This window comes from Athene cunicularia (assembly GCF_003259725.1).
Source record: "Athene cunicularia isolate RWA chromosome Z unlocalized genomic scaffold, athCun1 chrZ_part3, whole genome shotgun sequence".
NCBI classification, from domain to species: Eukaryota; Metazoa; Chordata; class Aves; order Strigiformes; family Strigidae; genus Athene; species Athene cunicularia.
In genome coordinates, this window is record NW_020799144.1 from 6160144 (window position 1) to 6183943 (window position 23800).

Consider the following 23800-nt stretch of genomic DNA (forward strand, 5'->3'; position numbering starts at 1 on the left):
ACCTTATTGTTTCATCATGGGTACAAACCATTCACTCAGACACTTTGAGAATTGTACTATTTTGCCTATAAGGTTGACTTTGGATGGTGACTAGAGTACAAAACACTCTTCAGCCAGAGATTGTCAAGAAGTCCTTCTGTCCAGAAACTTCTGAGAGTCAGTCAGCAAATTCATCATATTGACCAGGTAGACCTGAAGTCATTTTGTAGTCTAGCAAGAGAATATATTTTTGGAACCCAGCATGCAAGAAAAAAATGCCAATTTAAAATTGTATGCCATGTCATATTAATTTTTAACCTGTTTATGTTTCCATTTAAAATTCAAGAGTGTGGTAACTGAAAGGCTCACAATAAGCCTTTTTTGCTCCTGCTTACTTTATGCATTTTATATGATTTTGTAGAACTAGTTTCAATGTTCCTTCTGTTTAGTGAACTCTCAGCTCTTTTTATTAATTTCAGATGTCTTTAAAATATCCATAGAGAAAAAGTGAAAACACAGGAGTATAGAAAAGGATTATGTGATTTTGAAATAAGCAAAGTCATGAGGAGGATTTGAAACTCAGTTTTAAAAAGACAACCTAAAAATGTAGTTTTCAATATTTGTTTATTCTTCAAAGTGTGTGCATCACTTGAACACATAAAGAATCTCGATCCCTACCTCAAAGATACAGAAAGACATTAAACAGCATTCAGTCTGAACTTAAAACATTAATTTCTTTCCTATTTCAGTGCTACTCATGTATATTAAAGTTTTTCAATCAATGTCAGTCAAACATTTTATGACTGCTATCCCACAGGAAACATTTTTCTTTTTCCTGTGTCTATGTAGGGAGTAAAGGGAGTAATAAGAATCATTTGCCTGTGTCAAGTAGCAGAAAGATCCACAGACTTTTTTTTTTTATATATATATACTTATAATCATATAAAGACCTGAAAAATGCGTAAGCCTGCTCAGAGATGACTTGTTGCATGGCAAGGATAGTTACAACAAATGCAACTGAGTCAAATTTCAACTGATGGTTTTAAAATGTTGAAACTGAATTAAATGTTCAGTTAAGCTGTCTCTATCAGGACTTGCTCTTTAAATTTGAGATGGAATTAAAGACAAGGCTATCCAAGCAGATCTTGCCAGTAACTTCAGAAAATATTATACAGATGGAGACACAAACATAAAAGCAAACACAAACAGAAATTGGAAATTTCTGCTGGGGCTGGGATATAACCCAGGTGGTGATGGGGGGTTCGCTATACCTAGAGGTTTTTACCAAATGAAGAGCACACTGATATTTCTGAGAAGACACCATGATGGAACACTCCTGTGTAACTTGCTGGGGAGAAGTGGTGGATTGTTGCCCACCTGAGCCATAAGCGCTCCCTTCCAGCTCACCCCTTGCTTGGAAGTCATGGCCTGTGCAGAGCTCCCAAGTCAAAAGGGTGAGACCACATTTTGCCGCTCAGGGATCTCACTGGCAAATTTTAGGGTGTGACTATAGCATAGACTTCACTCTGAATATGGTTCATCTACTCTTCTAAAATTAACTGGCTGCCAGAAAGTTTCAGAAAACAGAAAGATGTTAGAAACAATGTATCTTCAAATTTTGTTGTTATTATTAAAGAGTGATAGAAGATGTTATATTCCACAAAGAGTTTCAGGTTTGAGCTCTGAGACCCATTGCACTGTTCTCAGTGAAACACTGCAGCAGTAAATGATTTCCTGGCAGACATTTTTGTCTGGCTGGGAAAGATGCTATACTCACTGTAGCAGAGTAACCAGCTCCCACACCACAACTCCTTCTTGGACTGGATCATTAGCTGCGAGCAGCTATTCCAATTAAAGTCTGCCAATGTGTAACCCTTGGTTGAACAAGACCATCCTAGCAGTAAGCTTTAACAGAGACATTTTGAAGATCCCAGAAATCATTTACTCAGAGGAGAGGCAATTTAATTAGTGGTTTAAAAGATGCTTGAGAAAGACTTTTTTATGAACCAAATTCTGTATGCTGGACATCCAGAGAAGTGAAATTTAAGTTCTGTCTCTTTTGGAGAAAAGCACCTTAAGTTCAAAGATGATCTAACTGTAGCAAACCTGAGCAGTATTAGCTATCAGTTTATCCAGGTACAGAGGTGACTTTTCAAGATTCTGAAGTTAACTAATGATTTTGTCACAAGTATAAACAAGGTATTTCATGTAGCATAAATTGTTCCATGTTAATTAGAAATAGAAGTCAAGAACTGGTCAGCTCATATTTCCTGGTGGAAATTGTTCTGTAGTGCGTTAGGAGAAAGGTGATTTTTTTCAACAAGCCAGCAAAACCTGTAGGGGGAAAAAAAAAAAAAATCTTTAAAGCACTATCCTTAACAAAAATCATAGGTCTAGGCAAAGCTGGGAGGAGTGTGAATCCACTAATAAAAGGGGGACCACATCATTCATCCTTGAATATTGGACATCATTTTTAGTGATCTCTTACTCATTTCAGCTGAACTGTAGGTCTAGGATAATTCCTGGACTCCTAAAGGAAATGATCTGTGGAACCCCTGACCATGAGAAACTTCTTAAAACTGCCTTGATGCTAAAGAACTGGCAGATATCTAGTGCTATGACTCTTATTTTATTTATTTGATGAAGGAGATGGGAACTGCAGCTCAGTATATCAATATCCATTGGAGAAGAGTGATAGAATATTCTAAAGAGGAATTGGTTGACAGATGGGTAAGAATTATAATAACACTGATGATTTATGTGTGTAGATATAGATATATATATATATATATATATAGTGTAACGATAGGAAAAATACAGAGTTTGCTGGTTAAGTCACTTACAATGAGGACAAGGAAATCTGGCTCATACATTCTTCCTAGGCCAAAACCCAGTCAGTCAATATTCTCATCAAAGGACTTTTCAGAGTCCCAGAAGAGACAGGAAAGAAGGGGGAAATGGAAATGGAAATGGAAATGGAAATGGAAATGGAAATGGAAATGGAAATGGAAATGGAAAAAAGTGAAGTGGGGAATGAAACAGAAGTTATCATCATGCTACTGTACAGATCCATGATGTTTCTGAGTATGGAACAGTGGGTAAGAAAGACAGAAAGGATATAGCAGAAAAGCTACAAAGAAAGGTAATAAGGATGATTAAGGACATAAAATCATTCTTACAAGGACTAGACAAATAGTAAAGCACAACAAGGAAGCTAATTATCAACTGGCAGATATAACAGAGCATGGAAGATCTCCTGGGAACTCTGGCTCGTCGCAGATCTCTTACTTCTTTTTCCAATCAAGGGAGTATATTTCCATTAGATTATTTTAGAAAGACAACAGTATTTAATACATGTATTTTGATTCCCACAATGAGACCTCAACCAACCAACAAAAACATTTTCTGTCTCTACTACTCTTTAAAGCCCTACAGAGGGAAAAATTCCTCTCATAAGTAGTTGTGAAGCTAGGACACAACATACTCCTAACTCCTAGACACCTCTACCTAACATACTCCTCCAAAACTAAGCCTCATCAAATTGTTTTCCACCTCACTGGTGGAAAGTCCCTGGGGTTGACCATAAAGGAAACTGCTCTTCTGCAAGTAACAGCATCTAACCTTCATAAATGAATCCAGACTGCCTTCACCAGCTTCTTTTTTGGAGCTTGGAGATGGTGAGCATTTTTAACACAGTGAAAAAACAATCAGGTGTAAAAAAATACTGTATTCTTGAAGTTTAAGCCATTTAATCCAGTCAAAAACTGTGGGATGAAAGGGAGAGAAGTAGAGAGGGTGGAACAGGTAACTAAAGGGTACACATAAGAACAGTTATTTCATAAGGCCAGTCTCCTGCCATGTGTCAAGGCTGCAGCACTTAGAAGAAGACACAATATCATGCGTCATACACTGATGTTACTGAACACTAAAAAAAAAACAGAAATAAAGCACAGTAACAGCCACAGACTTACCAATTGGTAATAACTGTAATTGACTCCCGATATTTTTCTGATGCAAGGGACTTTTTCCAGGTCACTGTCAGTTTGATCTTGTGCTACAGCGTGTTGCCTACAGCCTGCATTTACTAATGCATTTCTGCATTGGTGACTGGATGGACATGGGTAATGATTGTCAGCACAGATGCACCAAGCTCAAAAAGATGGAAGAAAGTCTGTGTTTTGCTGTCTAAGGCTTCAATGGCTTTTTACAACTGCCCCCTGGTGAAGCTGTCACATGCAACTTTAGGGTGGATGACACAGCTGCTGTGCGGAAGCACAACATTATCTGATCTGGGGCAGTCAGAAAGTATTAATCTGAGTAAAGGAATGTGGTCAATATTGTAACTGTTGAGACTACTGACTGAATTAAATTTTTCTTTCCTAAATTACACTTGTTTTAACTCTATTGACAATATATAGCAGGCCAGCACCAGAACAGATTCACAGATGAAGCTTTCTTCTGATTGGCATAGGATACATTTGAAGCATGCATCTTTTGACATGCAGTAGACTTCATAGGTAACGGAAGTTTTCCAACATTCAGCATAGGAATAAAGTCATTGATCACAGTCCAAGGTTTGAATGTTGCATGCACAGGTTTATTCCTCTTTATGTATTTTATAGGTCAGTTAACACATCTTTCCCCCTCCTTTTAATTTGGATCCATTCCAAAGAGTTCTTGGAGGGTACTATATTCTTTGAACCTGCAACCTGAAATACTTTTCCTGTATCTTCATGTGTGTTGATAGTCTCTCAAATAAATGCTGCTACTACAGCCAGGCATATTTTCCAGGATATCATTTATATTTCAAAGAAATTAGTTTTGAGGCTGACCAGGTGTATTCTTGAAAATACAGCAAATAGTTGTAGGAAAGAGAGAAAAAGAGAGGAAAGGGAGAGAAATAGAATGAAAAAGAATGAAAGAAGAAAGACTAAAATAAAGCAAGTTAAAAATTAAGGGGGGGGGAAGGAAAGGGGAAAAGGGAGCATATTTTTTTATATTTCAAAACTGAAATGTTCTAGATTTTTATTTTTTAAAAAGCTGGGTTTGCTTTCAATGCTCTAAAATACATTTTCTAGGTTTTAGAAAGTAAACACTCTTCCAGCTAAAAATATTTTGAGTCAAATCAATTTCTTGGTGGATCAGAGAAAAAGTTATTTTATTTCATTAGTTAAGGAAAATATATCTTAAGGAGTAATAAAAAATAATTTTTCAGGCAGGGCAAAGAAGAGATCACTCAGTTATTTTCACTTGTTTTGCTGCTAGCCTTTTAGGAACACTCCTTTTCTGTATTCATTCTTATATATCTATGTTGTAGACAGCATGTTTACAAAGAAGTCTCAATTTTTTCTTCCTTCCAATTAACTCCTGTGCCATAGATATTTCAAGTAATCTTTTTTCACAATCTTATTTAATCTTCATCTCAACCCCCACTGATTTGCTCTTTGGCCTTTGCCATTACAGTGCTTTCTGCAGCATGTCTCCTTTCGGTGAACATGAATTTCCCTCACTTTCTGGGCAGTTTTTTGAAATAGCTTCTCTGCCTTCTCTTTCATATTCTCCTGGGATCTGGGGTCTTTCCCTCTCAAAGTCCAGGGGGCGGAGATGACCAAAGAGTTTATTTTCTCCAGCAACATGGATCTCTTCTATAGCCCTCATACTTACCCGCAGGGCAACTCTCTGGAGATATCTGTTAATTTAGATCTGTCACTGGATGGGTGTTTTCTTCCTGCCTCTCAACAGTGAGCAGTGGGGATTCTGCTCTTGTCACAGGGAAACCCTTTAAGATGTGGGGCAGCAGTATGATGAGAGGCTTCACAAAAGTTTCATTATACATTTACAAATTGGTGCCACGTACTTCCTAAGAATAATAAAGACTTGGGCAATGAAATGATAGAACTTTCTACAGGCTTTCCAAGGAGACAGGATGAGACGAGGACAAGTGCTAGCATGTCAGTGCAAGAACATAAGGGCTCTCTTCATAAAATTTTATAGTGATATGGAGTTGTGAGTTCCAACAACTCATCTGAATATTTACAATATTCTGTGAAACATACCCTATTGAGATTTCCATAGTGATCTGCTGCTATTACTTTTTCCAAGCACAACAGCATCAAGAGCTCAAGTCTCACATTCTCCAGATTATACCATATACTCAATCTTGGGCAAAATCTCTTAGGTTTAATTAACCTAACAATGTCTTGGTTATTAGCAAGGCTACCTCATGAGGAAAACTACATTAAGAAGGAATGATGCAAGTAGGGTCTGAGCATTGCAGTGGGAGCAATGCTTGACTTGTGCAGCAGTGCCACATGTGTGTCAGAGCTGTCAGGGTGAAGCTACATGGAGGCAGCTACTATACAAACATGAAGCAACCCAGGATGGGCAAACACACTTTGTTTACAACAGCAAAGCAAAGAATCCTCTTACGAAAATAAAAAAAACCCTTCATCTTATAAATGGAATTAATAACCCAGGAAAAATGCTAAAGCACTGATATAGTTAATGATTCCTACAGTTCTTACAGTGCATTTTAGCACCACCAATCTCAGTTACTGATTAAGAAAATGTCATAGAAAATATTTTTCTGATCAGAAGTCTGGCAAATTGTATCTGACAACACTGGCTATTTCACTTCTATTTTTATTCTTAATGTCTCCCTGTTCTTTCGGTTATGCAAGGAACAACATTGGTACTCTCTGCTCCAGGGAACACTGGGCTTTTGAAAGTGTACCCCATGCACATTTTTAATTTCTGATACTGGATTTAGTGTTGCAGTTGTACTTTACAGGAGCTGAAAAGAAAAAACAAGTTCAGTGCTGATAAAGAACCACAATATGTAGTGAAAGTTGCCAAAATTTTTACATTAACAAACCCTAACCGAATCCTTTGCTTCCTTTGTTTTTTTCTTTGAGAATTCGTAATTTAATGGGAATCACTTCTATCTTATCAATTCCAGCATCTCATCTCACTATGTACATTTAGATTACCAGTAAAATGAAAGCTGGATGGATGGATGGATGGATGAAAAAAGGGAAGGGAACAGAGGAGGTGGGAGTAGGAAAATCAAGGCTTAAGTCCAGTCTGAGCTATTTGTGAATTATTCACTGACATTTTGACATAAAACTCTTACTGAATTAAGGACAAGTATCAGCATTTCTTTAGCTGGTGCAGTACTTTTGATTTTATATCTCTTCGACTACCTCACAGTGCTATGATATGTCTGTAATAAAAGTAAAATCTTTGATATCCTTATCCACTTGCAAGAGCAGTATAATTTCCTAGTGCCTTCACAGGTCTCAAAAATAAAACAGTATCTTTTTCCCGCTCGTTAAAGCAGTGCTAATAAAGAATGGGTACTGTTTAGCAATGTCTCCTGCTGGTTACCATGCACAAGTGATATTATTTCTCTGCAAGATGTCTACCATGCTCTCAAAACATTACTTATGTGTAAAATGGCTGACAAAGGCTGTAGGCTCAGAAGTGGCATTTGCTGCCTAGAAGCATGTTTTGCAGAATATGCATGCTGAGAAATGTTTCCTACATTTCCAACTTCCATAATTCTGGGCTGAGCAGGAGGTTTATCTCTTCTTAAAATGAGAAATGTGTCACTGACTGAGACATTTGCCTTTGTTCCTTTAAACGTTGAATTAAGGTCATGATCTTAAAACGGTATTAATAAAGTAGCTACATAATAGAGATGAGAGCTTAAATAATGCAGTGACTTTATAGCTGGAAATCAGTTTTGCACTCAGCACGAGCAGCCACAGATTCAATGGGGAAAAAAGGTATGAAAGTTAAAGGAAATCTTCAGAGCATGTAACTTCAATTGTAATATTAAAGGGAGACAGAACAGCCAACACTACAGAGAGTGAGAGCTTAGCTCTTCCTCCTTTGTCTTTATCCTCTGCTTGCTTCTGGTGTTAAATAGTCTTCAGTCTGGTGGATGTAATATATTGGAGTAAAAAAGGTCAATTTAGCTTTAAACCCTACAGCAGATATCATATGAAATGATCTGGTGGGAGTGTGCCACTGTGCACGCGGATGCGAAAAGGGATCCAGACCATTATTTAACTCATGGTAAAAGTGTAGCTGCTTACATAAGAAGCAACTCTTTAGAACCACAGAAAAAAACCCACCTGAAATAAGTGTGCTGGTGTTCAGACATCTGAGGGAATGGCATATAAAATGAAACATGAACAGGAATTTTAAAAGAACAGCATTAATTAATTGGTTAAGAGACATTTTATAGTCTAATACTATCAAACGGACTCCACTGTGTGCTTGTGCTTCAAATTACCTAAGAGACTTATCTCCTGAAGACAGACACAATCGGAACAAATGGCAAAAGCTCTTGGGCTCTCAAAAGCCGATATGCAAAGATGGCTGGTTTTCAAATGTTAGCCACTACCTACCGAGTGTATGCACAAGGCTTTTAAAATACAAATTAACCCATTTACACCATTTTAGATAATCAAAGTAGCATGTTTTGCCTTTTATAAAATTTCCCATACTTACTTAAGCCCTGCCAACAGATTAAAAATTAGTCACTCAGGGTGCCACTAACATTTCTGAGAAGTACAATTTCCTGTCACCTTTGATCCCCATCACCATATGTAACTGAGTTATTACACTTCAGATAATTTCCAAGTTGGATGAAACTGAAATAATATACAAGTCCCATAATTAGGATTAGAGATGCAGTAGTATCTGCTCTGGACAGATTTCTTAAATGAGACACATCCAGTCTGCTGTGTGTCTTCACCACACTCTGAGGTTTGCTCTTCTACTTTTCGAGGAGAAGCAGACTAGAACTTATTGTAAATTTAAAATTTTAGTAAAGAATAAAAAAGGGTGCTTGTAATTAATTACCTAATAATGAACATTTTTCAATGTAGTGCTATTTGCCAGGCTTGGACCATAAACAAATAAACAAATAGAGAAGCCACTGCTCAATATCCAAAATTTATATACTTTTGCAATTAGTTTCAACTACTTAGTACCATCGTTTTTGCAGAGACAGAAGTTGTAGTTCCAAGTCCCAGATTCTGAACAATGGTTCCTGTCCAAACAGGTGATGTAGCAGTTCATCCCAACTTCGTGAGAGAGCAGTGGAGATGCATGAACTTCCACCTAGGGAGACATCACAAGCCACCGAGATGTGATGGGTTGGTGTTAGAAAACCAGCATGGTCAATGCTGTGGTGGGACCACTCTGCTACAACAGATCACCTGATCATGAAAAAGTAGATGACGCCTTCTTCAGATAACTGGAAGAAGACTAATTTTGGCAGATCTTTGCCTTTGTGGGTGACCTGAACCACACTAATATCTGGGGGAAGGGAAATAGATCATACAACAAGCAATCCAGGAGGTGGTGGAGTTCAAAGATCCTGAGAAGGAAGAGGGCAAAAATTAGGATTTACCTTAATTGGAGAAGGATTAGGTTAGGGAATATTTAAGCAAACTGGACAGAAACAAATTCATGGAGTGTGACAGTATGAACCCATGAGTGCATTTTGAGGCAACTCTTGATCATCTTTGAAAGCTTCTGGTGGTCAGGGACATTCCTAAGGACTGTGAGAAAGCAAACCTCATTCATGTCTCCAGGAAGGAAAAGCAAAAAGAGAAGGAAATTGAACAGCTGGCATTAGCGGGTTGTGGTAAGTGTCACAAAGTCTCCAGCTAGAGGACCAATGGTGTATTCAAAGAAGGTCAATACTAGGCCCTTTCAATACTGTTTACCCTCTTTGCTAGTGACCTGGATGCCAGGACAAACTTCACCCTCAACAAATTTGCAGATGACACAAAACAGAGAGGAGTGGCTGATAGGCTGGATAGGTGTGTGTCTTCCAGAGGCACCTGAACAGGCTGGAGAAATAGGTCAACAGGAACCTCTTGAAGTTTAATAATGGGAAATACCAAGCCCTGCACCTGGGAAGGAACGACCCTAGGTTTCAGTACATGCTGAGGGCCAACTGACTGGAAAGCAACTTGACAGAAAAGGACCTGAGGGTCGTTTTTTGCATGAGCCAGCAATGTGCCCTTACCTCAAAGAAGACTAATGGTATCCTGGACTGAATTAGGAGAACTGTTGCTAATAGGTGAAGGGAGATCATCCTTCCTTTCTGCTCAGGCCTGGTGAGGCATGTCTAGAGTGCTCAGTCCGCAGTACAAGAGAGTTCCGGACATACTGGAATGAGTCCAGCAAAGAGCCACAAAGATGATAGGAGACTAAAGCATGGCTTACACAAGGAGAGCTAAGACTGTTCAGGCTGGAGAAAATAAGGGTATTTTATCCATGTATATAAATACCCGAGGGCAGGGGGTGGTCCTTAGTGGAATGCCCTGGGTGACCATGCTTTGAGCATGGAGATGGACTGGAAGATCTCCAGTCTCAGCAAATTGATGATTGTGTGGCTTTGTAAATATGGACTGCCAATTACCGTGTTTATGTAAGATTTTAAACCAAAATTGCTCAGAACTTTTTAAAAAATGTAAATAATCCCTTTGTTCTTTTACATATGGTCTTTCTTAGTTGAAAAGTGACTCAGCACTTATTTACATCAAAGGGAGCACTTCCATTTATTTAAAAGGTGCAGGAACCAAATCCCTCAAGGATTTATAACAAAAACTTCTAAATTTTAAAAGGTTACTTTATTTCCTTTAAATTTATTCAAATTACCAGTTGCTTATTGTTTGCAATAACTTCAAGCATTTGATAGCTTGAAAAGTTGCTGTTTGCAAACTTTTATATATTGATTCTCTGGCGATTTTTAAAGGCAGCTGATATTAATGGTCACAACTAATCAGTGCAAAAATTATTTATGCAAAAGGATCCTGATATTAAGAAAACAAAAACATGCAGAATATGACTGCTCTGAGTTTTGTTTTGCCCAACCAAAAGCAAGTCTTGGTCAGTTCTTTTTGTCTGCAACATGAATGCATTTGGCCTTACTTTTGATACCAAAATTTCCAGGTACAGACATGTTATTGCAGAGTCTTGTATCATTTCCACTTAGGAAACAAGCCATTTGGTCTTGTCCGTGTGCTTTGAAGAGTAAAGAGAGGAGCACTCTTCCTCTCTTTTCTAAAATCCCCCAAAAGATCCCACTCAGGCTGTTTCTTCCAGGACTCTCTATGGAGGAAATAAGATTGAGAACCAGATGTCATCATAGTATCTTCCTGAAATGTGGCTGAGAATGGGTAGAAAATAATCTCTGAATACAGTAGGGCCAGTTCCTCTGGGCAGCTCCTGGAGAAGCACTGCCATAAAACTGTGAAGCCCCAACACAGGTTGAAACTGAAGAGATGGAGAGATGAAAGCATCTTGTAGTGCCTGTGCTAATGTCCTCATAGCTCCTGTCTATGCCTCCATCTTCCCTATTATGTGACACAGAAAAAGCTATTTACGCTGAAGAAAGAAGCACTCTTACAGTCCCGCCATTAGAATTGCTAACCCAGTCCTACAACTGCAAAGAAAACAGCTGACCATTGCATTGATATGTGCTCCTCCTTGGCCAAGATCAAGCACACTATTCTGGCACCCAGTAACTGCTTTACAGTCAAAGGATCAACTTCATAGCAAGTGAGGTGTTCCACCTGGTTCTGACAAGCCAAGACCTTGTATACATTATGAGGCTGTTGGGGTATAACTAAATCATGTCCTGACTGCCCACAGAATTTTAAATTAATATTCTTTGACTTCTGTGATCCCATATAAATTTAAGATTATCTTAATAATAATTAGTAATTACTGACATTTCCTATTTGTATCTTAAGAGCTACAAGTTGTATTTATCTTACCTGCACTAAGTGCAAGACATTTCTGTGTTTATTACTAGCTCCTGGCTTTTAAAATCCTTGGGAACTCATTGTTCAATAATGTGTTAAAATTATGGGAAAAAAAAATGTCCTTCATTTCTGCCCTTATTTCTGTCCTTCAGGCAGATCCATTGTTATTGTATGTATTGTTTATAGACCATATCCATCATATTCATATCCTAGGGTAAACAGGTTCATTGCTCAGTGAATTTCAGTTATGTATATAAGAACTGTCCTGGACATCCATGTATATTGCTTTCTCATTTTCCTATCTATAGTTAAAATACCTTATTTTTCTTAAGACTTATTTTCATCTGGTTGTTTACAGAAAACTACCAGCTCATACGCTTGGGTAGGAAACAAGCACATTCTATGCAGTCAGTTCATGACAAAGAATTAGAGTTCAAATTTTCCCTTCTTTTTTCCTCCTGTCCTCACTGATTTGTGTTTCTTTGCCATGTTCTGTGTAGAGTAAGTAGTGTCTTTCTATTACATGCATGAGCAGAACTGATCACACAAATCTCCTACTGGGGTATCATATCCTATCTCAGCTTTTTAAAAAAACAGGTAATGAAACAGTACGCTTCAGGATTCTTCTCAAGAAGAGGGGAGGCAACAGCAGGTTCACATAATGCACACTTTATTTCAGTGAATCTGTAAAAGGAAAAACAACACTGAGACATTTTAATGCATAATTCACATGATTTAATCAATTACTGTGCACTGCAAGACTGGCCTCCCTTTCAGTTATTGACATTGTGTGTTACAGGCTGATAAGCAAAATGGACAAACTACACCACAATGCAGAATAATTAGCAGGCTTGCATAGGATTGCTTTTACCTCTTTTGCTGGGGGTCAGCAAGTATCAGCTGCAGTTTCACTGTGACTGTCTTCTAACCCAATATCTCTGAAGAGCAAAAATACAAATCTGATTTTCCAGACAAGCCAATGAGCTGCTCCAAAGTCCTGGCACACTGTCACGCAGCCCTCTCCTGGTCTTGCAGAACACAAAACCACATAATTTCACCAGACTTTGCCACTCAGCCACATACCTCCCAGGACTGTACAGCATTGTAGACCCCAGTGCAGTGTTCAGAAACACACCATTCAAGTTTCTGTGCTCAAATTATCTGTACAACAATCACTCTACAGCTTAGAGGGTTGACATGGAAAGCCATGAAATACTGAGGTTTAAAGACACTGGTTTGATTGCTTTCATTCCTTTTCAGACCAGGATTATAAGAACATACAAGCAGAAAAAATATGGTCACTTTTGAATGCGTCACGCAAACATAGCTGGTGGGTGGTGACCAATGCTAAAAAAAACCCAAATGAAACCAAAAGGATTATGTGAGAAATTTAAGGTAAAAATGGCTGAATCTGCACATGGCAGATCCCTGCAATGTATTGTAGAAACATCCAAAAGTAATACTAAATTTTCTGTATCTTATAAAAAATGCTAATCTATATTGAGGTATACCATATACTTCCCAATCATTCATGTACAATCTTCACTTTATTAATGGCTTTCCCAGCCAGGATACTCAAACCTTAGAACTGATCTCTCTTGATGCACTTCTGCTGTATTCAAGGACCTGGTTGATGCACATCCCACAGGGTGTGCTAGCCCTTGATCTTGGGAGAACAGCAGCAGGCAGAACCACCATTGAACATGTTGGCTAATTCTCACAAATTAAGTGCTCTTCTTGCAAGCCTTTTTCACTTCTACCTGAGTCCCTTTGCATCTCCAACTTCTTTCCAGTCCCCTTGGCCAGATCCAAATAATAACATTGTGGGACTGGTTGGGTATGGCACAAAGACAAGGAAAATAGAAGGGGAAGCCTTGGTCTCTGCCAGACAGTACATATGGGCTGCACCATAAGAGAAGTAATCTTACTCTGCTGCAGTGAGGGAGGGTTGGATGATCTGGATGAAATGTCTCAGAGATGGTCACCTCACAACAGTGGCTTCCTTGCTGTTGTGCCTAATGACAAAGCCAATGTTGAAAATCTCATAGAGGCTCCTGGCAGCCCAGACAGTTATCTAAACACATTTTTTTAAAAAAATCACAGTCTTTGAGGGCATGAAGTAATTGCTATAGAAATATTAGTGAGTGAATTACTAACTTTGAATTCACTGAAGGTTTTCAGTTGTATGCGTTAAGTGAGGCCTGGGGCCTCTCCAGTAAGGATAAAAGGGAATACTGAATGATTACTGACTGAGTCAGGGACCCTGTGGAAAATCTTGTGTGCTGTTATGTAAGAAAGGATTGCAAGGTAAAATATATGCAAAAAGAGGGTGAATGCAAACTTTGGGGACAGACTTCATTGTGATGGTTCCTCATTTTCCAGATACTAGACTTCACAACTTTAGTGGTCTTCCAGTGTCGGCTGGAGAAGAGTAAGGACATTTATGTGTTGCAGACTATTGTCTGGAACTCTGAATGTGGTAGTAAGTTAAAAACTGCTAAGGTTGGGGTTTTCTTCCTTAGAAAAATGATACATGTTGTGTGAGTAACATCTCAGTGCATTTTATTAACTCAGGTTGGCGTTGCTCTTGCTGTCTTTGAGATGGGAAAATTCAAGACATGAGAGTTTCATACACTTATCTACTTCTGAAAGGCCAAGTACAGTTAGGAATAAATGTGTCTGTTTCAGATGCCAGGGTCAGGGAACCATTCCTTGTGTAGAGGTGACTGGATCCCTAGTTTTATTTCTGCTCTAAAGAATGGGATTCACAGCTGTGGGCAGCTTTACTTTCCCTACACAGAAGGTATCTTTCCTCATAACACTGAATAATTTTTCTGATCATTTTGAGTTAGATTAATTCATTAAACTTGAAATTAAGTCTAAAATGAGTCCATATCTTATACTATTTTGTCTCATATTTTTTCTAAGGCAACAACTTTCAACCTGCAGTTGAAACTCATTCAGGGTCCTGTTTACAGCACATACCTGTAGATATCAGGTTTAAATTAAGGTAAATAACTAACTATGGCCTCTAATTATTATTGCAGAATAGGCTAATAGTACTTGAAACTTCTGAGTGAAGCTTGTACGGATACAATAACGTAATCAAATAAATAGGGTTGAAGAAGGTTGTATACTCTGTGATCTCCAGAAAAGGTACATTGATGTTTAAAGAAATAATGCTTTCTCTCCCTTTTTTCTTTTTATTTAAAAAAAAAAAACAAAACAAAAAACAAAACAAAAAAAAACAAAACAAACAAACAAAAAAAAACAACTCATACTAACAGGCTAGATCAGATCTCATATCTGAGGTGCCTAAATGTGTTGTCAACTTATATAGGCTTAATTTAAGCACAACTTTAAGTCTACTTCTGTAATAATTTAGAAATTATATTTTCCCAAAGTTTGCTGAAATGTTGATGAGCATGAGTGCTCGCATAAATGCTTTGCTAAAATGCTGATCCATGAGAGGTCTCACCACTGAACACTGACTCATTCATGAACACCTTTTATAAGTAAAAGTTGAAGTGAACAAATATTGTGAAGATAATGTAAATGGGCTAGGAATTCAACAGTAACCCTTCACTATACAAGAAAGACAAAGAGTGCTGGAGCACGTCCAGAGAAGAGCAATGAAGCTAGTGAAGGGTCTAGAGTACAAGTCCTGTGAGAAGCAGCTGAGGGAACAGGGGTTCTTTAGCCTGGAGAGAAGGAGGCTTAGAGGAGACCCTATCACTCTCTACAACATTTCAGGAGGTCAAGATAGGTTTGGGGCTCTTTTCCCAAGTAACAAGCAATAAGATGAGAGAAAATGGCCTTAAGTCATGCTAGGGGAAGTTTAGATTGGATATTGGGAAAAAATTTCTTCACCAAAAGGGTTGTCAAGCATTGGAATAGGCTGCCTGTGGGAGTGGTGGAGTGATCATCGATGGAGGTGTTTAAACATGTAGATGTGGTGTTTAGGGACATGGTTTAGTGGTGAACTTGGTAGTACCAGGTTAATGGTTGGACTCAATGATCTTAAGGGTCTTTTCCAACCTATATGACTATCAAGGGCATTTTTGTGTCATTGTCTTTTTTCCCACAGCCATTCATAGATTAACACTTTGTCAGGATGGGAATGCTAGGACCACCTCTTGCTGACAGTAAATCTGACTAAGTCTGTGCTACTAGACCAGCTCATATTTTCTTCAGGAGAAGATATGAGATAATGAAAGACAAGTTCTGGAGTCTCCTAGCTGAAATATTGTCATTTCTGAGACACATGCACTAGCCACCACAGCAGCTACTGCAACTGTGTTTTAGGAATACTTACAATGTATTTATGAATCACTTTATTTTTTAAACTTACTCATATTTCCTCTCAACATCATTTGTATTCTAACACAATTTGTTTCCCTTTGACTTTTTCCTGGAAAGAAATTCTTAGGTGTTGGCATTTGTTTTCATGCTGCTTTAATTTGAAAAGCTGAACTACTGAGTATAGAGACTGTGCTGCATGATAGCTGATGGAGAGAGCATAAAAAGGAATGTGCATGATAATGGATGCAGGATGATGGGAAACTGAGATGCAATCTTGCCAGGTGAAAAAGGGACAGAACTTCAGTTCATACTGAGATAACATTACATTTTTATTTGCTTCTGGGAATTTCAGATGAGATCTTTCCTTGCAGGAAACTTGTGACAAAATCAAAGAGAGTGCCGTGTTTAATATCTGTACTGTGGCCTCAAGCCATAAGCCATTGTTACACACATAAAACTGAAAAGACTAAAGGAGGTTACTGGTGATAAAATATCTGCACTTATTTGGCATACTGCATTACATCCTTCCACCTTTTCTCATTGGCAGGAATGCAGAATTCCTCATTTAAAAATTTGGAATGATGCTATATTCTTTACCTCTGACACTGTCTGTCCTTCTCTTTCACTTTTCATGAGACTGTTTCTCCCTCTCATTTTCTCCTTCTTTTCATTCTTCTCTTCTACAGGTTACTTGATACTTACTCTTCCTGTTTGGATTTATTATGGTGTCAATAACCAACCCTAAACTAGAAATATGTAGAAAATAAAGTAATTTGTCTTGGCCTTGTCCCTGGCGTACAGAGCTTTTATTATTTGCCTGATTTGTTGTTATAGTTAATTATATTACTACTTAGGCCTGCTAATACAGCGCAAAAGCAAAATGAATTGATAGTAATGAGAAGCTTTTAGAGGCAATATTTAAGCAATAATGACCCCTGAGTCAAACATTTCCTGGCAGCTAATGACTGGCTGGAAGAGTAAAAGGTCTAAGATAAACCCAGGGGCTCTTAACCCAACCCACCATTAGCTGCCAGGAAATGCCTGACCCAGAGATCACTAATGTTATTATCCATCATAAAAACATAAAGAAAATCTAATTACCTTCCTGCATGTTAGAAAGCTAAAAACTGAACATCAAGTTACCATGGATTTTGTTCCTTGTTTCCAGCACTTGTGTTTTCCTAGGTGTTAATCGGCAGTGTAGTTAACAAAACCAGAAACTGATAATAATTCATTTTGAGTCAGTAATGTTATTTGGTGCTGATTGTTCACCCTTAGGTGTAAGCCCAGACAAATCCCTTCTGTCACTAAACCATTATAAATATTTAGATCAGTGTAACTGTAAAGACTAACCATCAGTTCAGTGGGATCTCAAAAGATAGGTTCCACTGTGACTTTAGACTACTTTTTATATCTGTAGACATCTTTGTGCTGATACAGGAACAGCAAACATTTGGAAAATAATGTAAGTAGCATTTTTAATGCCAGCCTTCACCCAACACAAGTTTGAAATAAACATTTTATATCTTCCGTTGCAGAATAGATAGGGAATGATCTGCAAGCCAGTCCAGTTCATATTCTAGAATAAAACCAAAAAGTGTCTCTCACAATTTCATCACCTAGTGACTAATTTGGGGGGCCGGGGGGGGGGATGTAGCTTCTTGTATTTCAGGTGCTTCTGATTTTTCCCTGAAGTGCATCATATGAGTTTTGTTCCATATTACATTAACTTTTAGATATCACTCTCCTTTTCCTACTGCTTCTTCCTCATCCATTTACTTCTTCTTCTTCTCTTTGTAAACAAATCTCACCTCTTTTGACAGCTGTCCTGGTACTCTTTGAGACAAAACTTTGGTTTATTATTTATGAAGAGGAATAGTTTCAACAAAGGAGTTCCCAGAGCACATTGTGTTCAGATGGGAATCACTGCTGGACAAGCAGAGAGCTGGATCTATCACTTGCAAAACTAAATGCAGTTTGAATAAAGAAGTAGTCCATTTGGAAGATGTTACTCTCTTTCTTGCTGAATGACTGGTTATGACAGTATTTCTGCTGTGTGTTTTATCTAGAGTACAGGCTGCATAGTGCAGCTATTGCTGCGGTTTTTGCTGTATAAACAAACACTTCCACCTGCTCAAGATCAGTGTGAAATTTCATGTTTCATACTTTTTTGAATGTTTTCCAAAGAGGGTTTTTTTATACACATATATTTTTACGCTGGTGAGCTCAAAATTTGTTCTTGAGTAAATGCTTTTTGTGATTTGTATACCCCCTGCTGATTTAAAATCCTAGAGAAAATAGAAAGTTAATAAATTAGAGCAAATCCAGGAGAAGTTATACAACTCAGCACATGCTTACTTAGGTACCTATGGCAAGGCTAGACTGAAATGAAGAAATGACATTATAATGTTCAGGTACATAGCTATAAAAGACAAAGAAACAAAGAGAAGTCTAGCTAAAGCCTTTTCCTACTTGACTCCCTATCCTTACAACCATATTTAGCAGTAGTATGCAAACATAACATTACAGAAATGTGTATTGACCAAAAAATGATTGAGCCCAAAGATACTGGAAGTCTTTGTTACCTGTCAATTAAAAAAATCCACCATATTTAAACCCAGTGGCTAGTTCTGTTCTTCAGCATCTGGAGATGTATAGACTGATTCATTAGCAACTAGCAACAGTGCAGATGCTGCTATTTAGTGATTTTGTAGTATAGAGATTTAACCTGTAATTCATTTAAAATGTTCCAAATGTCACAGAGTGCTATGTGTAACACATACTCTCTAACAGATTATATTTGCTCTAAAACGCAGCCAGAATTTTGGTTCTTCAGCATCACAGGATACAGGGTGGAAACTCTTATATCATCTCTTTTTCCCCCATATGGATTTATAAATGTGTCATGCAAAGGGTCATTAACACAGAAAGCACCAATGATCTTTAAATGCATCTACCATGAGAGCCAAAAGAGCAACTGCCCAAATTGTTGCCAGTCACAGGAGTTCAACCCCAAGGGCAAAACATGGCCTAGAGTCCATAACCTCTCCCCTGCTTCTCTTTGCCATGATAATCTACTAAATCACATGCTTTAAGATCACTATTAATAATTTCTTAACACTATTCTTTCTTGAGCTGGTAAACCCAGGAATAAACAGTTGTCTAGTGCTGTCTTTATATTCCAGTTTAATTTACTACCCATTCTGCTAACTCTTTTTAGATATGTGGGGAAACCACTGAACTCAGATCAAAAAGAATATTTTTGCACACAGACTTAAAAGTCAAGTCTTATACAAAAATAATTTCTTTGAACATGAGGTTCTTTACTTATTTTGGACTAGTATGAAGGCCTGGAACTGGGTCCTGTTGGTCTGAGATAGCTACTTTTGATCACCGTTGCTTAAATTGCAATGACATTTTTTCTAGTTCTAGCTCCAAAGACACAAACCTGCTCCTTACTTGGAATGACAGGTTCTGTGTGAAAAATCACTAACACAAGGTGTCAATGCAAGGTGTGCTTAGTGTAGTAGGTTAATGAACAAGCTTTTTGCCTTCGGAAGAGATGAACTTGTAGCTAGTTTTGATCACAAATGGAGTGAGAACAGGTAATTCTGAACTAGTGCTCTGTGTTCATCTGTGCAGTGCAACACCCACACCGTATTTCAGTAGGGACAGATTGAAATAATTATTATGATTTATTTATTAATCACACAGTACCAGATCTCAGTCAGCATCTCAGCAGAGCTCTGTGCTGTCTGAACTAGAGTTATAAAACAAAACCTTGCAGCCCAAAAGGGGGCAAGACTGTCTCACCCAGGATGGAATGGGTGTGGAAATTGGCCAGGACATTATCCAGCATAGCAGACTACTTTACAGAGGTGCAACTTGGCTTTTAGCCCTTTACTCTCATGAGTGCCCGGCTAAGCATGCACAGTATGTAGCTCACAGGTCCTCCAAGCCTTGCTTCATTCCTGGGTATTGTGCATAGTCCAGGAGGAGGGCCCTGTTGTCACTGGGACCCTAGGAAAACCAGACCCCTTCTCATGGCAGGCAGGAATTGCAGACACATCGAGGTAGACTTCTCTGTACGTTCAGTTCAGCTGTGTCTCTTCCCTCCTCTCTTGTGCCATAAGATGTTTTGCATCTGGACAGGAAGTTGAGCAACCCCACAAGTAAGGGCATTGAACCCACCGAGTTGACAGGAGGTCTCAAGCTGGTGAGATGTTGACAGTCTGAGAGCAGCAGTGGGTCCACAGCAAGTCCCTTTTCATCCTCCTGGTGAAGTCATACACTACAGCTGGACCTAGCAGAACTGCCCTATTTGGGCCTGCTGAAAAAATTTCACTGTTTAGTTTCACTCCTGACAAAGCTTACCTATGCTGGAATTGAGCCTGAAATATACCTTTCCTTTGAAAAAATGTTAGTTAAGCACCACACAACAACTAAAAGAAACCATGATGATCAGAGAGCCTAGAAACATGCAGATATCTCTCTGATACCAGTGCATTTGCACTTATTTGAAACACCACTGGTTGCTAATCAAGTGCCTGAGAATTACTTTCACAGATCATATCCCTATTTTGATAGCTGTTGTACAAGCACAAAACAAAAAAGGATATTGATTTATCACTAAAATATCTGTCAGTGTAAGAGACAAAATGCTGCCCTTCTGGGTGAGACTATATGGCCCTTATTCTCGTCCTACTTATAGCAAAGCAGGATGAGATGTGCAGAGGTCCTTCATTTCTGAGAAAACTAATTCTGCACGTGGATATTAACCCTTTCTGCCTGGTAAACATCCAAGTGTGCCTCAGAAGGTACTGTTGCATATAAGGAATGGAAATATCAAGAAATACTCAGTGAAGTCCTTTATAAAAGAATAATTAAAGACTGTATGTTAAAAGCCAGGCCGAAACCTGAATTATTCCTTTGGAGATCAGCATAGATATTCAGTTTTCAAACTACATTGGAGAAATTTTCTTGGTTTTGTTGAAAGAATATAGATTGATCTCAACAAGGTACTTCCATTTCATCTATTTCCCAAAGTGATAGGAAATCTAACAAATGAGTTTCAGCATCAATCAATAAATGCAACTACAGTTTAATATGTGTTGCTTTTCACTACTTTATGCTATAATCACATAATTTGTCATAAAAGCTGAAAAATCAAGAAACAAGACTCCTGTAAGGCACCAGATATTTATATAGGAGTCCTCTCCAGTCTCACTGCTGTAAATATGCATGAAGAATAAAGTTCCAACATGTGTTTTGTTGGAAAGCAGAAGCTTACTGAATTAATAAAATTATCCAAATTTCATGGTATTGAGACTAGCACTGGAATAGAACTACCTACAGCCTAATAAATACCTTGGGGTGTCTGCTACCTTAAGATTTCTATTATTTAAAGGAACTAGCAATAGAAACCTTAAGCTTTTAATAATACTGAACACTATGTGAAAATTAATGCAAACACTTGCAACTTCTAGATCAGCGCCACAAAATAAGACCTCTTTTTCTATCTTTTCTCCCCACATTTATTTCAAACAGGATTTTCACTGCAAATTACATTTCCCATTTGCTGTTACTATCCTTTCATTTAAATATACATCTTTGTCAGTAACAAAAGCCTATTTTTTTTTAGGGAGAGGAAATTGTGGGAAGGTTTTTTCCACATGGAAGCTAATTCTCCATGTCTTATCATTTTCTAATCATGTTTACCTGAGTGCAAGTGCCAGACAAATTCAAATTTCTGGCTGATTTGGATTCTTCACCCCTAGCAGTAGAAGATTAATTTCCTGGAACTTAATTGGAGATCTGCTAGAGAGCTGCTTCACTTATTGGAGTTGCAGGTATGAAACATTTCTAAAGGTAAGAGCTTTAAAGGATAAGGCAACTGTAGTTAATATGCTTATAGTATGTAGTTAATACTTTCAGTGTCATTGAAAGATTCCCTTGACAGACTTTCTACAAGCATAGTAACATTAGTTGCAACTGCTTTCTTCTTCTTTTTTCCCCTTTATCAAAATAGAAGTATGGACTATGATACTGGTGCCTCTTAGAACTGCTCTTTCTTTTTTCTGGTCAAGAGTGATCTGTACTGTTATAAATGTGTCCATGCAGAATAAACTAGTCTAACCTCAACAGTGTTGGTAGCTTTGCACGCAGTTGGTGCTCCTGGACAAGACCCGTCTGTCTCTCAGAACTGTTTTGTGGACAGTGAAGTTTGATTCAGTTTTCAAGTGATTTTGTCTTCTAGCTTTTCTTTTCAGAAATATTATGACAACACTGAAACAAAATTCACTCACTAGAGTGTTTTTGAAGATGTTACAGCACTGCAAATAGTGATGGATACTGATGGCTTAGACTGCGGGGTAAGTACAAGTGGAGGATTCATGTTTTATTTTGATAGACTGCTTAGAGAAGTCATTATATTTAACTATTATTTTGGGGTCAGTTTTGAACTTTATATTGCCCACAAGTGCAACAGGTCATTGAATGTGATCAACTGACTTTTGAAACCCTATATAAATAGTGAGTAATGGGGAAATTGAGGCAAGGGACCAATCATGAACAGTAGGAGAGACTTAAAGCAAATTTCAGAAAACCCAGATGGCTACACTTAAAATTAACTTCACAACAGGGAGATAATGGTAATCCCCTTTTCAAATTTGTCAGTAAACTGGCTGAGAACTTTGCCATGGTTATTGGTCACAGGATAACAAAATGCATTTCTTTAGGGATAGTAAAATATCAGTACATGGATACTATGTAAACTAAAATATGTGTAAAACATTAAAGTCATTAACCTTAGCAAACAGAAAAGAGTTTCACCAATAAAATCAAGTACAGTTTCTTCCTTGTTGCTTGACTGCCCTTCAGGCAGTGACCAGCCACTTCGGGGAAGTTTCCAGTTCCTATCAAGGCATTCCTCTTGGAAATCCTTTAAGATAGTTGCAAAACATGCAGCCTCTAAGCATCCCCTGAAGTCTGTTTCAAGTGTGTATCACAGACACTTGAAGGCTTGCAGGGGTCAGGAGGTGATCATAAAATTGGTTGTGTGTCAGGGGAGCCCTGGATGAAGATGGGTCTCCATCTGCACCCAGAGGCACTGCAGTGCTGGCCCCCCGTGGCTGGACATCGAAGGTGCCCTGGGAGTGGAGTCCTGCAGGGTACCCCTGTCCACCCAGCAGGACAGGAGGGAAGGGCAGCCCACACGGAGTATCCTGATTTGGGTATAGCAAACCACAGGTGAAGGCCTATGGAAAACAGGGGCAATATACCACTTAAACATATGCATTTACTTGTATACCTTGAGTGTCCGTGAGATACGATGTACCCCCAGTCAGTCATCTCCAGATAACTTCTTTAGGGTGCAGAATAACCATCCTACACTTGCTTTGAACACCAGGTGAATTGGTTTCACCCATTATGCTGGGTATTCTGGTGGTAACCACAGATACATAAGCTCAGTGTTTCAGTACCCACTTCTTTACATGCTTACCTTAAAGAAATGTAAGGTCGTTTTACAGTGCGGGTGGCATTCACTAAATTCAATATTGATATCAGAAAGTCTCTGAAAATAAAGAGCTCCCCCTCCCTATCCACCTCTGTTAAATAGAATGGAGAATTTCAATATAAAAGGAGAAATACAGTGAACCAAATCCAAAAACCAACTTATCAAGCTGATAAATTCAGGATCCAAACCAGAAAACAAAGCCACTGATCAA